At 37.3% G+C, this 15876-nt stretch overlaps 1 long non-coding RNA gene across 1 annotated transcript in view; it reads left to right on the forward strand.

Moving 5' to 3' along the window:
• Window positions 1–15876, forward strand: part of LOC123608137 — a 106326-nt gene that overhangs the window by 77580 nt on the left and 12870 nt on the right. The window contains exon 3 of the long non-coding RNA XR_006717116.1: window positions 4666–4779. This is a non-coding gene — a long non-coding RNA (uncharacterized LOC123608137). The remainder of the gene's footprint in view (window positions 1–4665; window positions 4780–15876) is intronic.

Genomic DNA, 15876 nt, shown 5'->3' on the forward strand with positions numbered 1-15876 from the left:
AGAGAGAGACAGAGCATGAGCGGGGAAGGGGCAGAGAGAGAGGGAGACACAGAATCCGAAGCAGGCTCCAGGCTCTGAGCTGTCAGCACAGAGTGCAACACGGGGCTTGAACTCACGAACTGCGAGATCATGACCTATGCCGAAGTCAGACGCTCAACCGATTGAGCCACCCAGGCACCCCAATGGTGTTTCCATTTTTAATAGGAAAAGCCACTGTAATAAATGCAAAAGTAATTCTAATTCTCCAAATTAAGTTGTGAAATGTATTTAATTAAGTGTATAGATGCAATTTACTAAATCAATTCAATTATTTTCTTCAGTTCACTGAGTGGGGGATATGAAAGTCTTTTTAGTTTTATTTAAGTGCAGAAGGATACCTGAGTCAAAGGTCTAATCCGAGATTCTAACGATTGTGCCAGGAGAAAACAAATGTTGATTCCAAATGCTCTTTAATTTCAGGACACAGTTTTCCTTTCAGCTGATGTGAGACAGCTCATGTTCACTAATGGGTCTGGCCTAGACCCTTCGAGAGATGTTTATTATCATTGTCTGGACTTAGGAAATGATTCAAGACACTTGATTTCAAAGCCCCATCAAGTTCTCGTGCTTCAGAGTAACATCTGATCATTTGATGTGTCACCTCAGCCAAAGGACAGACATGGCGGAAAAAAAAAAAAAGATTTTATCTTACCTACCCCCATGCAATATGTGAACTTTAACTTCAAGAGTACATTTTTTTCTCTATGCTCCCATTCTGAATTGTGTTCCTTCAATATGAAGGAACCTTACAAAAGCTTTTAAATTCAGGTGATCTGAGGGGGAAATATTCCTTAATTTGCAAATTGGTTGAACAGATACTGAATGAGAATCATGAAAGTGTTTTGGATATGTTATATGTTTTTTATTAAGAGAAATTGTGCAGAGATGTACATGTTACAAGCCAGCTGGTGTAGTGTGGAATAGTGTGGCATTCTGTGTTCGGCATGGGTCTTCATGTGTCAGTTTATGGCAAAACTCCAGGGTATCCACCAAAGATATTTAACAATTCACTGCTTCTGGAAGCCAAATAATTTTCCAGAGGATTAATACCTCAAACATCTTAAATTGGTGACTTGGGCTATTTAGAGATGCAGATCTTGTTTCTTTTAGCTGTTGATTTTCAAAGGCATGTTCTTTCTGGCTCTGGATAATTCTCCAATAACAAGGAAGACTAACATGTATGGAAGGCTTATGGAAGACTTACACATAATCTTTACAAAGTTGGACCATTTAGAAACATGATCATTTGCATTTTTTCTTTTTTGAAAGCTTAACCCTAAATTATTGTTCATCAGAGAAAAAGGCTTTGGGATTTATAATTTTTTTTCTTTTCCTTGAAAACTGAAACACACTCTTGTTTTTAGCATATAGCTTCTAAGGTAATGAGGAACACACCAGTACATTAAAGCAAATGTGTGTCAAATCCCCAGGGAAAACAGATGTCATGCGTGCAGTATTTCCTCCAGACATCTGAAATCCAACATTATTGTTCTTTCAATCTGCTTTCTAAGTAAATGAAACAATGGGGAGTATACATAAATCCTTCTATATTAGAATTTAAGAAATATTTCAACTGGAGAAGTTCAAAGTTTGCATTTGATAAATAAAGATATAAAGAGCTTAAAATTAGGGAACCCAGAATTGGAAATATGTATATTCCCACTGGTTTATCCCACAACTGTACATTTTCCACTGATTTTCATAATCTGTGATAATGTATAAACCTGAAACTCATCTCTAAGTAAAATCCATAATTTTCTGAACATTTTCAGCATTATGCTTAAATGTCAGAGATCATAAACTTAAGGTGGTTTTCCCAATTTTAGGTAAGATTTATTAGTTGTTATAAATTAAAAAGACTTGGCAGTCAGCAATAAATTTGGACCTTTGTAAAATACATACTTAAAATCATTTATACTGCCTTAAAGTGTGTGCATGTCTGTGGTGTGTGTCTGTGTGTGTGTGTGTGTATGTGTCTGTGGAGGTGTTGAGTGCTTTTCTGTGTGTATTGGGTAGAAAAAAATATATAAATGATCATATGAAGGTAGATTCACCTCTCCTCTAGCCTCATTGACTTTAGACATTGAAAACCCTTAACATGTAGGTCCACCTCTGTGCAGTTTTGAGCTAAAGAGAACACTGGAAGAGAAACATGAGCTACATCTTTGCCAGTGGGGGGACTTGGCACTAGCCTTCTTGTTCTGAGTCATTCTCATGCTTGGACTGGGCTGGCCGGGAGCAATCCACTGCCTACCAAACTGCAGCCAGATCTCCTGATCTAATAGTGTCCTTTTCATGACTATGCTTACTTTTCCGGTGTCATTCAGGTCTATTTGCAGGAATAGGGTTTTGCCACAAACCCCAGGCCTCTTGGCCAAATGCTTACCTGCTGGATAACTCTTGACATTTCTCTACAAGTCTCTCCTGCAAAACATAAACTATGGCATGCTTCCCAACTACATAGACTCCTGTACACGAACACTAGTCAGGATTACTTCTGAGATTGTGATGTTCTCTTAGGCAAAACATTTTGGTTCCTTGAGGACTGAATCTACAGCTGAATTAGTTTTCCTAGGCTTGGCTCAACACGATTCCAGTTTACTCCATTTTTCATGTTGGCCCACCATTGAGATCCCAGCATGCCAGGCTACACAGGTGTGACAAAGACCACATTAAATAAGAAAGTTTGCAAACATTTTGCTTCCAAAGCAAGATTATGGGTGGGGTTATATTGATCATTATTCTTTTCTGAAGCCGTCATTCTCTGTGTAGGGTTTAGCTGAGATGTACTATTCAGAAAGCCATTTGATATTGAACGTATGATCTTCACTATTTGGGCACTGACAAGATCACATAATGGGCGAGGAGCAGGTGTTTTTCCAGCAGCAGGAAAGAAAGCAAATTGTTAAGTATTTCATGATACCACATCTCTAATTAAAAACAGCAGAGATTTTTAACAAGTTTTTACTATTTTTCTCTCTCAAGGTAAGTCAGGTGTTCTCTAAAATGCCTAGGCTTGCATGTCTTCTACATGTCTCTTATCTGGCCAAAGACCAATTAGATAACTAATTATTTTCCATTATTAATCTGATTACATTGTAGCAGAATCACTTATATTTTAAGGTGCTAATAATGCTCAGTACTTATAAATGATTCATTTTTGTTTTGGATATATATGAAAGAAGGAATCATTGGAATGCTACAAAGTTATTTCCTTTTTAAAAAAAATAAAATTATTTCCTTTTAATGTAAGTTGCTAGTAATCAGCACATTTATTTAAATGGAAACATATTTTTCATTGTAGATGTTTATGACATCTTATGTTATATGTAAAATTGAAAGCCCAGCAAAAGTAAAAAAAAAAAAAAAAGCATATCCTATGATGTTATAAGTGAAAGTTACTTCCTGAAACCCATTTATATGGGTCCTTTACAAAAAAAAACACTAGAAAATCTAGTCTGAGGGATAATACTTCTATTTGAAACTGACCACCTTTTTGAGGAGCTAAAGCTATAAAATTATCCTTCTAATTTAGGGTCATGTATTTGATACCTCTGATGAAGTCTGTTGGTCAATGCTCAATAAACTTGAGCCCTCAAATTTCCTATCCAATGAGCATTGAAAATAGGCAATTTAATAATTTTTTCTGCAGAAGTTTTCGTTATTTATCACTAATTCTGGAGAGTGGGAGTATGTGCTCTGTGAAAGCGATGTGCTCTTTTTAAGTGTGGACAAATTTGACTCAGGTAAAATATGAGCCTAGAAGAGCAATTCCCTATAATTTAAATGGTGACCTTTGCTTGAAAAGTCTCAAGACATGTAAGTTTTATGCTTCTTTTTATAAGAATTCAATATTGGAATTTTATCGTAACTTCGTGTGTGTTCCTGTCACTGACTGATGCTGGGGATCTGTCTTATTGCAGAGAGGTGCAATTTACGGAGTTTTCTCGTACACTGATAGTTTTGAATTCTTACTAATCATTTATGAATTTCATCTTTCTTTAACTTATGTGTGCACTCTGTTCCTCTCTATATAGTTATGTTGCCAGTGTAACATGTAGAGAATGTAATGTGTGAGTTGGCATTATCATTGTGACAATTCTCTACAATGATGGTGCGAGTGATTTTTATATTCTAGAAGAATCAGATCAGAAGAGGTGAATTTATTTCATCAAAGCCATAGAATTCCATTCTCCTAAGTGTTCACCTCCTCCTTATTGCCCATCCACAGGCACCAGAAGTTGAATGGGCTTAAGCAAAGTGGAGAGGAAGGTGGGAAGAGTGCCCTCCCATTATCCAGTTCTTTTTTTCTTTGCTGTGAATTCTAGTTCTACTCAGTTTTCTATAGTCTTTTTGTACAGAAATGATATTCTGTTTTATTTTACTTTTTGTTATTGTCAATGCTGCTTATCTTAATTCTTCTCTGAAGGATACGCTAGACTTACAGAATGGAACACAATGGAACCTCCCTTAATTTTCTCTGAGGTTGCTGTGTTTGTACACTTGACTGAGGAATCCTTTCTAAGAGGCTTTTGTGTAGAGAGGGGGCTGGCATAAGGAGTGGGGAGAGCTAAAACAGAATCAAACTCCCTGTTTTCTTTTTTTCTCTGTTGTTTTTCCACCTAGATGATCTTTCCTGCCTGGGTTATATCTGCAGAGCAGCCGACACTCATTCTTATAAATGTGTTTATGTTTGAGATTGGATGTAGTGGAGGATGGAAGGATATAAAATGAGAGAAGGTGAGTGAAAGGGGGAGATTTTTATATTTGGATTGTTAGAGTGCTGTCATGCTAGCTTTTTTTACTTGGATTTACTGAATTTTCCAGTCAGAGAGTGTATCAAAGGAAGCAGTTTAGCAATTTAATCTACAGAACTATTTCTACTTTTTTCCCCCTCTCTTCCTCCTTCCTCCCTTTCTTTCTTCCTTCCTTCCTTCCTTCCTTCCTTCCTTCCTTCCTTCCTTCCTTCCTTGTTTCCTTCCTTCTTCTTCCCTCTCTTTCTCTCTTTCTTTCTTTCCTGTAGATTGAGTAAAAAACCTTATAGCCTAGAACAAGAACATAAAGATACTTATGTTGAGGACTGGTGGTTCCCAGTCTCTTTTTTTTTTTTTTTTTCAACGTTTATTTATTTTTGGGACAGAGAGAGACAGAGCATGAATGGGGGAGGCGCAGAGAGAGAGGGAGACACAGAATCGGAAACAGGCTCCAGGCTCTGAGCCATCAGCCCAGAGCCTGACGCGGGGCTCGAACCCACGGACCGCGAGATCGTGACCTGGCTGAAGTCGGACGCTTAACCGACTGCGCCACCCAGGCGCCCCTCCCAGTCTCTTAACTCAGGCAGTATCTACATAAAGCCAGTGAATTCGCTATATAATTTGGTTCCTTTTCTTCGCTGTTTGTTATTTAAACAGTGTAGAAAGCGTCCTATGTAATTGTGGATCTTATATGTGAAAAACTTGTAGACATTTCAAAAGAGACTCTTCCTGAAAGCATATTGTCCTCTAAAATGAGACAAAAAAGGTACCCTAATAACAAGTTGCAGAGCATATATTTTTTTCATATTTATTCAATTAAATTTGGGTGGGGGAAATCATTTAATTTAACAACAAAATTAGGCATAAAAATAAAGAGGATTGTAGACAGAACAGGTGTTTGGAATTTGATGGTGACTTCAAAAGCCAGAAATCTTGGAAATTTGATTTTTAATTTGTTCAACATATTATCCCTTTGATTTAATGTGTCAATGCTTTGCATTATTTTCACTAAATAGTTTAGCATGGTTTTATGGTATAATTTAATAAATACTTCTATTACAAGTTTTCATTCCCAAAGTCATCTTTCTCATTAGTATGGTTGTACACCTGTAAAAAGGTCTTCTACTCTTTAGGAAAGGTTTTGTTTTCAGACTATTGGCTGCTTACCTAGGAACTATCCAGTCTTGTTGATATCCTAGCAAAACACACCCTGTTGGGTCTTATTGCTTAAATATTCCCACTTCTAAAATTACCACCACACCACTGGGGGTGAATGAATACACGATTACAATTTCAATTTGACAGCTTTAAAGGAAATGGCATAGGGATTTAATTAGACCCTCTCCATGTGCTTCATTGATTCTCAGATGGGTTTTCATTCTAGCATAAGCAGATGTGAATTCTAACATAGAAGTTAGATTTTCTTGCACCTTGCTTGGGTTATTCAAACCAATAAAACAGCCAACAGTTAGTTGCTTGAATATACAAAATCCAAAAGCAAAGTGGTTTGGGAATGCTGAGAGATAGCTGCATCCTTCGTTTTCTTTCCCTTATGAAATAGATTGAAGTCATCAGGAAAATAATGATTTTTATGGCTCTTGATCTCATGCTATATGATGAAGAGGGAAATTAGGCTACAGTGAAATATTTTCATTTGGGGCAATAATGGAAGTTTCCCAACATTATTAGAAGAGAAATATTATAGTTATTTCTTTTTCTGAGCTAAACAAAATGCCCAACTGAGACAGATATGAAAGCTATTGTTAAAATTAGTTACTGGAGATTCTAAGAGGGAAACAGTGTAATCTCTTCAAGATTTTTTTTTGAAACATATTTTTTCTTAAAATGAAGATAATATGCATGTTTATTTTAGAATTCTGGAAATCTGAGTATTTCAACAGATACACTGTTCAATTTTCTAAAATGTGGGTTTGGACATGAATTGTCAGTAGCAAGAAAATAATTGAAGTTGTCCACGGATGTCTGAGATGACACACCACCTCCAGCCATCTCATTGGCCACGCAGTCGAGAGCACCATCATAGCCTTGAGATGAATGAATGTGGTTGACCTTGAGAAATATAATTAGGTAACTGTCTAGTTTTCTGAAGTCATCAGGCAGTCCACACCAGAGCCTGCACAATGGCCTGCATCCTTCCAGCCTCCATTTTGTGTTTTATCTTCCTCACATGAGCCCCAGTATCATTTTTCTGCCTTGCTGAAGCCCTCCTCTGCATCAACTTTTCTTCCCCCTTTCCTCTAACCTTGCTATGTTAGGGAATTCTGGGTCCTGTCAAACTCTAGGCTACTAACAACTGAGTATAATTTCTCATCTGTGATGCCCCTTGGAGTTTGTCCATCAGTTTTATTACTGGAGGGAAACCTAGTGAGAAAGTGGTATCATTTGTTTTTCTGTAGGAAAAAGGAAGAGGAGAGAGAAAATTATCAGGCAGATGTATACCTACTAGCAAGTTAAACTTGTATGTATATGTCACATTTAGTTAAATATTTACAGGGCCAGGACAGAGAATTAGGCAGGCCTGATGACAAGTATCACCCACTTCCTGTGTTGCTTGAGAAATCTCTCATAGGGAAGCTGTGTTAGGTTAATTTCCCTATGCATCTGTCCATTTCTTGGGCATAATTTATGATGAAGCCATGTGGTGTCATGAAGAAAGAGTGGACAAGGAGTTAGGAAATTTGTATTCCAGTCCTGACCTTGCACTGACCAGCATGTGACATTATCTTCCTCCTCTGTAAATCTAGAGAATGACATGAAATTTATTGCACAAGACTTCCAATTCTTAAAATGATATATGATTCTAACTTATTAAAGACTTCCTTGACTGCTTAAATACTGTATTTTAATGCAAGAATTCCCAGGGCTAAATGGGTAAGGGGCACTAAGGAATCTACTCCTGAAATCATTGTTGCACTGTATGCTAACTAATTTGGATGTGTATTTAAAAAAAAAAAAAGAACTCCCAGGTCTGCTACAAAAACCTTATAGACATGTTTATATTTGCAATGGCCAGAGGTATACAGAGAACAACTTGAATTACTGTGGTAGAATTGATCTCTACTTCTGCAAAACTCTTCTGACACTTGGGTTTAATTTTCAGGTTCTGGCAAAACTGCCCAGAAACACAGTTTTCTGTCATGTTCAGGGAGGAAGAGAGTCTCTTTTCCCCTGAAAAAAAAAGTATTTTGTTGGAAAACAGAAGGACTGGGTTCTACCCATGGTTCTGCCACTAAGTAAGTAGGCAACCTTAGGCAAAGCAAATGACTCTCTTCTTTGGACTTCATTTTTCTTGTCTGTAAAATGAGCCAGATATTCTAGGTAATCTTTAAGACTCCTTGTATTGTCAGAATGCTCAATTACAGTCCCAGTTAGAATCACTTGATTGACTCATGAGTTAAGAAAAAGGTTTAGGTTGGAAGCCTCCCCTTAATGTGTCAAAACAGGTCAAATTACAACTTTTCAGTGAAAAAAATTTCTTTTGCTATCACCACTGTTAACCACATGTAATCATTTATCTTTCACAAAAACAGTAATTGTCATATTGCAGATATGGTTTTAAGGTCTCTAATGTGCTTTGAATTACTTGGAACACCACTCCACCCCACCCCCCCGACACACCACACACACAGTGTTCTTATAAATAACAAGTAAATTCTCTCCCCCACAAGGATACTAAATTTAGTCTGGAGAAGCATTCCACATGCTTTTAAACATAGAACTAGTGTCTAATAGCTAAGATCACTACCATGGTACAGAATTTTTCCTTCTCTCTTTTTCTTCATTTAAGTTTTATAATATCAGGGCAGCTATTAGTCCTATCATAAAATTTTACTCTTCTTATGTTTGACCTTGCATTTATTTGTTGGATAGGTAAATAAGAACCACTGATCATTAAGGTTCACTATTGATTACTAAAGTTTGCAAAAAGGAAAAAAAAAAAAAGAAATATTACCAATGAAAAATATACCTTGATTAAAAGTTACTTCCTGACTTTGGAAACCATAATTGTGAGAAACGGGTAGCTTGAGTCAAGGAAATAGACTCAGTTGCTCGTGTAAGGAGTAGGCATATTTGAAATATTATCCAGAACTCCCTGACTTTTCTGGGAAGCTCCTTCTAGTGGATCTTCCTTTTGAACCTTGCCTGTCCCAGACACCAACATGCAGCACTGTATCATATGTAATGTCTTGGAATTTATATCCTGAGCTTCAGTGATGAGTCTTTCTGTTTAAATACATTGGTGTGATCCTACCTCTGAAAACTGCTGGTGGAAATATTGAAACAATCATTCAGTTTCCCATGTTGCAGATGCCTAGATATTATTGCATTGTGCCAACAAGCTGCTTCTTTCCTACAAGAAGTGAAACCAGAGCTCTTAGGGCCGGGTCAAAAAATTATTGGCTGGCAAAAACCAAACTATGAAAAATCATGATGTTGCCAATTCACTGACAGAAACTTACTGGTCTACTATTGGGGAAAATTAGGTGATAATGTTGTGAGTATAAAATTAAACTTTGTAATGTACATCATCTTGATTAAAATGACCAGATAGAAAAATTAAATATATTTGTGCCATAAGGACCAGACTATAGATTTGAATTCAAGCTCTGGACAGTTTGGAAGTAATATTGTAAATCTGTAAAGTACAAGACTAGCTTAATCTTACACTTGGTGGGGATTGTTCAATTTGCTAACCAATAGCTTTATTTTTTATCATAGGTAAATTGTCCTATGATTTCAAGATACAAACTGGGGGAGTTTTGTTTTTCTGCTTTACTTAAATGATACAAAAATTACATTTACAACCTACCTAGATAGATGAAAAATTTCTGTAATTTTTTTTTTTCTGAATTTCAGATGTCAGTTTAACCTTCGTGGGCTTCTAAAATGGATTATCATCTAATAGGAACAGATTACATTTTTTACTGTGGGGGGAGAGGCATATTTCTGGGTAATAGGTACACAACATCTCCTGTTTCCTCACCCCTACTTTATTTTAAATATTCAGACATGGGCACTCTCCTCACCCCTTTTTATAGTTTCTGCCCTCTAACTGCTCTTCCCTTCCTTTGGGCATCAAAGTTTCCCTTGAGGCTACAGCTATAAAACATTATTTTGACAGGGTTCCAGAGGTAAAGTCTGGTGCTGTCTAAGGCGATTCAGCTCAGCAGATATTCACTGGATGATTATTATGGCTGGAGTGTTTTAGAGGATGACTTTCCTTTTTCCCATCCTCTTCAAATCCGACTGCTCTGGCCCTTCTCCTAAGGACTCATTAGAAGTGCACAATTTATCTTTCAGAACTTATCTTACGTGATAATGACTTTATGCATTACCCCTGCCAGATAACTTCTGCCTTTACATGGTGGTTGCCAATGCCTTTAAACTGAAGTCTTGAAGTCTTAGTCACCAGGATCAAGCCAAGGCCTGCTGAAGGTGCTCGGTGTTGCTCAGATTATACCATTGAAAAGTTTCCCTGTTCACTCAGAGGAATGAAGGGGTAGATAAAGAGCTAAAGTTAGTTTTGTTTTTATTTTTAAGTGTAATAAATAATAAAATAAGGAAGTGCTTTTAAAAGGGAGCTTTTTTTTTTTTTTTGCTATTACTAATTTCACCTTCTCTCGTCTCTTGAAATTATTATTGTTATCAAATGACTGCAATAAACTTACCACAATTTTTTTAAAAATCACTCTTGGCATAATCAAAAATGCTCAGAAATGACTGCTTATCACATCAAACTTTTAAGTTATGATTACATTTGTGTAACCTCATCAGTCTTCTCAAGCTGCAAATAATAAACACCAGGAACATTTTTCTGTAAGTATTTATCAGCATGCTGTGTTGAAAATTAGATGGGGTAAAATATTGGCATTTGGTTGAATCGATCTAGTTAATTTATGTACTACAAAAAGTATAAGTCAATCCACTTATAGCCATTCAGTTGACACAACAAATTTTAAAATTGAGAATGAGAGTTTCATCAGTGAGAATTGGGGAAGTACAAAATACTTATCTTTTAGACAAAGTTGTCATTTAAGTCACTGAAGATTTGTTTGAAATGAGTTTGGAGAATTTTCTTCCATGCCTGAAGTGAGCTGGTTTGTTTTAACTGCTACTCTTTTTTTTTTTTTTTTTTTTAAGTTTATTTATTTATTTTGAGAGATAGAGTAGAGTGTGAGTGCATGTGGTGTAGGGGCAGAGAGACAGAGACAGAGGATCCCAAGCAGGCTCTGTGCTGACAGAGCAAGCCCAGTGTGAGGCTCCGGGCTTGAACTTCTAAACTGTGAGATCATGACCTAAGCCGAAGTCTGTTGCTTAACGCTCTGAGCCACCCAGGTGCCCTGAACTGCTATTCTTATTTATTTTTTATTTTTATTTTTATTTATTTTTTTTTTCAACGTTTATTTATTTTTGGGACAGAGAGAGACAGAGCATGAACGGGGGAGGGGCAGAGAGAGAGGGAGACACAGAATCGGAAACAGGCTCCAGGCTCTGAGCCATCAGCCCAGAGCCCGACGCGAGGCTCGAACTCACGGACCGCGAGATCGTGACCTGGCTGAAGTTGGACGCTTAACCGACTGCGCCACCCAGGCGCCCCATGAACTGCTATTCTTAAAAGGGAATAGCTAGATAGCTCAGTAGTTCTTTTCTAAATCATGAATTACTGTTTATGATTTGTAAAGTCTAAAATAACACAACTACTCTTTAAAATACCAGTGTAGTGGGGTGCCTGGGTGGCTCAGTCGGTTAAGTATCTGAGTTCGGCTCAGGTTATGATCTCACGGTTTGTGAGTTCAAGCCCCATGTTGGGCTCTGTGCTGTCAGTTCAGAGCCTGGAGCCTGCTTCAGATTCTGTGTTTCCCTCTTTCTGTCTCCTCCTCTCACTCTGTCTCTCAAACAATGAATAAACGTCAAAAAAAATTTTTTTTAAGACCACTGCATTGCTCTTTGGTATTTAGACAGCAAATGAGACAATCAGAGCTGGTTTATGTGTATTTATTTTCAAAAACTATCTGGGGAAATCTTTGATTTTATTTATGAGGTTGTGTTTACCTATTTAAAAAAGTAAATCTGAATTCCTATACATGGATTTCTCCTCTAAACATAAATATCTCTTATAGCTTTCCCTTAAAAATGATATAAAATATTTTTATCGGTAAAGAAGCAAATAAGCTATAAAGAAACCCCAGAAAACTCCTCAAAGCATTTTCCTTCATTGTGAGAACTGAGTTTACCTTACAATTGCCCAAGTAAATGCTTGAAGATTTTCCTAAATCAACATGGTTATGAGTTGTCTTACTGAGAATAATAGCATTTTTTATTACTCTTATTTTTTAAGTCCTTTTATATTTGTGGGAAATTTTAACTTCTTGGTAAAAGGTATTTTCATTGGAGTAAAAATGGGACTTTCAGATGTCTGTCATTTTCTAAAATGCTTTGAAGTTTGAATTCTCTATGTATATCAAGAGAGTAAGTCCCTCTGAATAGAATGTACTAATAATAAATTTAGGATTTCAAGAATCAACCTACATTACAGTTACAAAACTATACCTGTTATTGACATCACAGTTAGCTTTTGTGCAAATTTCATCTGTGACAAGTATTTATTATACTTATCAAACTGCAGGAAAAAGGCTCTGACACTGAAGTTTTTAAAATAGTGACAGGCACTGAATGTAGATGGCCTTGGACCAATAGATACTACGATAAGATAGTGCAAAGAGGTCAAAGCAGTTGTAGAAAATAAAAGGAAGTTGAAGTATTCATGGCTATTCGGCAGTTCGTTTTTAAAAAGAGTGCTATAGTGGTGCCTGGGTAGCTCAGTCCATTAAACATCTGACTCTTGATTTCGGCTCAGGTCATGATCTCACACTCGTGAGCTCAAGCCCTGTGTCTGGCACTGTGCTGATAACACAGAGCCTCCTTGAGATTCTCTCTCTCTCCCTTTCTCTCTGCCCCTCCCCCACTCACACTCTCTCTATCTCAAAATAAATATATAAATTAAAAAAATAAATAAAAAGACTGCTATATGTCCATGAGAAGCCTGAGGAAAGGCATTGTAGTAGACAGAATTCCAATATGGCTCCCTCGATCCCCCTTTCTGGTATATAATACCCGTCTTTGGAGTAGGAACAAGACTTATGAATATGAAGGGACATCACTCTGGTGAGTATGTTACGTTATATGGCAGAAGGGATTTTGCAGATACAGTTAAGGCCTTTAATCATTTCACTTTGATTTAATCAAGGGGAAGATAATCCTCAGTGAACCTGACCTACGCAGGTGAGCTCTTAAAAGAGGTCAGAGAGATTTGAGGCATTAGAAAGATTCTTCTGCTGGGCTTGAGGTAGTAAGCTTCTATGGCCAGGTGTAGAGAATCAGAGCTAAAAGTAGTCCTTAGTAAATGGCTTGCAAGAAAATAAGGCTATTGTTCATACAACTGCAAGAACATGATTTCAGCCATCAACCATGGAGTTTGGAAGAGGACTCTAGAGGCACACATGTGATTATAGGCCCTGCCGACTCCTTGATTTTAGCCAGATGACACCCTGAGCACAGGACCCAGTTGAATCATGTTTAAACTCTGAGCAAGAAAACCATGAGATAATAAATTTGTATTGTTTTAGGCTGATAAGTTTGTGTTATTCTTTTATGTAACAGTAGTTACGCTTCACTTAAAAATGTAACAGCTTTTTAAGCTTTACTTAAAAATGTAGAAGAGCTATCAGCGTGGCAACAATAAAGCCCACCCTAGAGAATCTCAGATGGGGTGCGTGCCTTCCAGTTTCCAGTTTGCCACAGTCCCTGCACTCCCAATGTCCTGTCTGACCCTGAGATATGAGCATCGGTTGCCGTTCATCATTGCACTTGCCCTGTTGTTATTCTTAAAGAATGCTACAAATGTTATTCTTAAACATTTTTTTTCTGTACTCGTTTCTCTAACCAAAGTGGAAGATGAAAGATGGAACTCAGAGGGCTCCTTATTTCTCAAGTTCAATCTGCTTTCTTCATTTCTGATCTTGTTGACATTTGCTATTGTGACCCCTGGAGATTAAAGAAATAATTGATTGGGAGCACCTAGTATAACCTGGGCCAGATGCTTAGCAAATGTTAGTTTCCTTCCATCCAGCCTTTCTTGTAGTTGTTTTGAAACATTTGGACCCAGAATAAAGTGGTTATAACATTCCCAGTGATTGTAAGTAGAGTGGTGTAGCAAGATGTTGAAATCAAGCCGGAAAGACTAAGATTACATTTCTAGTAAAGCAGAGCATATAAAGAAGGAAGACAGTATGATAACCATGTAGGTGACCCCAATTTTCCCTTTCTATCTCTTCTAAAATCAATGGAATTTCTCCCCAGAGCCAGGAAAGGAAGAAAACCATCCCCTACTGCAGTGTTCGGTTTCAGTTGGCTATATATCCCTGGCCTCTGGGTGAGGTTAACTGTGCAAAGGAAAGTCACACTTTCAGAACAGTTAGATATTTTTTCTCACTAAACCACATTCAAGACACTAATTCCATTTCTTTACTGGCTGTAGATAGGTGAATTAGCAAGAAACCATTCCTGCATTGTCTTCTAGTCTTCAAATGAAGCCTAATTAAAGAAATATATAGTTTTTATTGAGCTGCAAGAAAAAGGGACATGGGGCACAATTAAGTTTGCATCAATAATTAAAGCCATAAAATTATTAATGTAGCAAATATTACACATTAATAAGAAATATATTTTGTCACCAACCGCTTCATAAAATCTTTCATAATCTATAATCCAAAAGGAGAAATAGAGAAGGAATATACAAGAAATATTATGTTGTAGCCATAAGTTTATTGCTGCTGAAAGTAAGATGTTTGCCATATTCCAACATTACCATTTCAAACATAAAATTGTTCTAGATCAGTAAAAAAAAAAAAAGGTGAGAAGAAAGGATGTAATTATGATAATAATGGCTTGTATGTAACATGAAGTTTTTTTAGGGAGATAAAAATATTTATCAATCTGCCCAGTATTTTCCTCTGCTAGAAGACTACATGTTCAATAGAGAGAGAGGAGGTGCCTTCTCCACCTTCACTCCATATCTCTTCTCTGGCTGAGCTGAATTCATTCTGCTCTTGCCCTCTTTGGAGAGAGATTTGATTTCAAAGTGAACACTCTGATTCATGGATCACCTACTGAGAACATTTCTTAATCATTAGAAGTCCTGTGGAGAGTGTTGAGGAATGGGTATTCATCCCCTCTCCCACCCACCTGCCCATCCTGTACGTCTTTATCATAGTCCTATCACCTGCTTCTGCCATCAGCAGTCTACTTGCACATATCCTGTAGCCTATACAGCATGGCCTTATACAACGGGCGTCTGGAGGGCTTAGTTGGTTAAGCATCCGACTTCACCACTCATGGGTTCGAGCTCCACATCGGGCTCTGTGCTGACTGCTTGGAGTCTGGAGCCTGCTTTGGATTCTGTGTCTCCCTCTCTCTCTCCCCCTCCCTGCTCATGTGCACTTTCTCTTTCTCTGTGTCTCAAAAATGAATAAACGTTAAAAATTAAAAAAAAAGTAGGTACCAGTAACAAATATTTAAGGTAACAAATACTTAAGGAATAAATGAATGAGGTAGCAAGAGAGTTGTTTTGTCCCAATTAAGGTTAAGATTGCATTTATTTGTTGCATGATTTAGAAGCATCTCAACCAGATTCTGTTAGTGCATCCAGTATTTAAAAGTTAGTAAATACCTGCCATGAGCAAGTTGTTGGGGTAAAATAAGGTGAAGGAGGTTAAGTTTTCTGTCTTTTAATCCAAGAGGGAAAAGGTAATATGTAAGTAGACTGTAGAAACTGTCAGAGAGAGGCACTAACAAAATGAAACAGGGGGTTCACAAGTGGAAAATGAATAGTTAACTTAAGAGTTAAGAAAGCTTCACGGAGAGAATGACATTTAGAATGTGTGGTAATGAAGGGAAGAGGTTTTAAAGAGGTAAGATTATGGGTATCTTCGTGGTTAGATGTGCAAAGAAGGAGCATGAGCAAACAGAGGGAAACTCTACACATGCTCAGGGATAGCATGTT

Source organism: Leopardus geoffroyi, chromosome A1 (genome assembly GCF_018350155.1).
Source record: "Leopardus geoffroyi isolate Oge1 chromosome A1, O.geoffroyi_Oge1_pat1.0, whole genome shotgun sequence".
NCBI lineage: Eukaryota > Metazoa > Chordata > Mammalia > Carnivora > Felidae > Leopardus > Leopardus geoffroyi.